Below are 2,500 nucleotides of genomic sequence, written 5' to 3' on the forward strand. Positions count from 1 at the left end.
ATTAAAAAAATTTTGAAATATGTGATGAAAAAGTTTACTCTTGACCGTCGGGACTTAGAAAAATTTCGAGTACCCCGGATCGCCTGCTGGCATTACCGCACGGCCTGGACAGCTCGCTCCGACGAATCGGTTTTTTCCATTTTTTCCGAAAAATAAATTTTTGTAATTTTTTTTAATGTCAAAAACGTTAATAAACGTCATGTTTACGCATGGATTAAACATTGAAATAATTTTAAAACGCTTATTAAAAAAGTTGTTGTCGACCGTGGGACTTAGAAAAATTTCGGGAAGTCCGATTCGCCTGCTGGAATTACCGCACGGGCTGGACACCTCGCTCCGACGAATCGGTTTTTTCCATTTTTTTTGAAAAATAAATTTTTGTAATTTTTTTTAATGTTAAAAACGTTAATAAACGTCATGTTTACGCATGGATTAAACATTGAAATAATTTTAAAACGCTTATTAAAAAAGTTGGTGTCGACCGTGGGACTTAGAAAAATTTCGGGAAGTCCGATTCGCCTGCTGGAATTACCGCACGGGCTGGACACCTCGCTCCGACGAATCGGTTTTTTCCATTTTTTCCGAAAAATAAATTTTTGTAATTTTTTTTAATGTTAAAAACGTTAATAAACGTCATGTTTACGCATGGATTAAACATTGAAATAATTTTAAAACGCTTATTAAAAAAGTTGGTGTCGACCGTGGGACTTAGAAAAATTTCGGGAAGTCCGATTCGCCTGCTGGAATTACCGCACGGGCTGGACACCTCGCTCCGACGAATCGGTTTTTTCCATTTTTTTTGAAAAATAAATTTTTGTAATTTTTTTTAATGTTAAAAACGTTAATAAACGTCATGTTTACGCATGGATTAAACATTGAAATAATTTTAAAACGCTTATTAAAAAAGTTGGTGTCGACCGTGGGACTTAGAAAAATTTCGGGAAGTCCGATTCGCCTGCTGGAATTACCGCACGGGCTGGACACCTCGCTCCGACGAATCGGTTTTTTCCATTTTTTCCGAAAAATAAATTTTTGTAATTTTTTTTAATGTCAAAAACGTTAATAAACGTCATGTTTACGCATGGATTAAACATTGAAATAATTTTAAAACGCTTATTAAAAAAGTTGTTGTCGACCGTGGGACTTAGAAAAATTTCGGGAAGTCCGATTCGCCTGCTGGAATTACCGCACGGGCTGGACACCTCGCTCCGACGAATCGGTTTTTTCCATTTTTTTTGAAAAATAAATTTTTGTAATTTTTTTTAATGTTAAAAACGTTAATAAACGTCATGTTTACGCATGGATTAAACATTGAAATAATTTTAAAACGCTTATTAAAAAAGTTGGTGTCGACCGTGGGACTTAGAAAAATTTCGGGAAGTCCGATTCGCCTGCTGGAATTACCGCACGGGCTGGACACCTCGCTCCGACGAATCGGTTTTTTCCATTTTTTTTGAAAAATAAATTTTTGTAATTTTTTTTAATGTTAAAAACGTTAATAAACGTCATGTTTACGCATGGATTAAACATTGAAATAATTTTAAAACGCTTATTAAAAAAGTTGTTGTCGACCGTGGGACTTAGAAAAATTTCGGGAAGTCCGATTCGCCTGCTGGAATTACCGCACGGGCTGGACACCTCGCTCCGACGAATCGGTTTTTTCCATTTTTTTTGAAAAATAAATTTTTGTAATTTTTTTTAATGTTAAAAACGTTAATAAACGTCATGTTTACGCATGGATTAAACATTGAAATAATTTTAAAACGCTTATTAAAAAAGTTGGTGTCGACCGTGGGACTTAGAAAAATTTCGGGAAGTCCGATTCGCCTGCTGGAATTACCGCACGGGCTGGACACCTCGCTCCGACGAATCGGTTTTTTCCATTTTTTTTGAAAAATAAATTTTTGTAATTTTTTTTAATGTTAAAAACGTTAATAAACGTCATGTTTACGCATGGATTAAACATTGAAATAATTTTAAAACGCTTATTAAAAAAGTTGGTGTCGACCGTGGGACTTAGAAAAATTTCGGGAAGTCCGATTCGCCTGCTGGAATTACCGCACGGGCTGGACACCTCGCTCCGACGAATCGGTTTTTTCCATTTTTTTTGAAAAATAAATTTTTGTAATTTTTTTTAATGTTAAAAACGTTAATAAACGTCATGTTTACGCATGGATTAAACATTGAAATAATTTTAAAACGCTTATTAAAAAAGTTGGTGTCGACCGTGGGACTTAGAAAAATTTCGGGAAGTCCGATTCGCCTGCTGGAATTACCGCACGGGCTGGACACCTCGCTCCGACGAATCGGTTTTTTCCATTTTTTTTGAAAAATAAATTTTTGTAATTTTTTTTAATGTTAAAAACGTTAATAAACGTCATGTTTACGCATGGATTAAACATTGAAATAATTTTAAAACGCTTATTAAAAAAGTTGGTGTCGACCGTGGGACTTAGAAAAATTTCGGGAAGTCCGATTCGCCTGCTGGAATTACCGCACG

Source organism: Nomia melanderi, unplaced genomic scaffold (assembly GCF_051020985.1).
Source record: "Nomia melanderi isolate GNS246 unplaced genomic scaffold, iyNomMela1 scaffold0675, whole genome shotgun sequence".
Lineage (NCBI taxonomy): Eukaryota > Metazoa > Arthropoda > Insecta > Hymenoptera > Halictidae > Nomia > Nomia melanderi.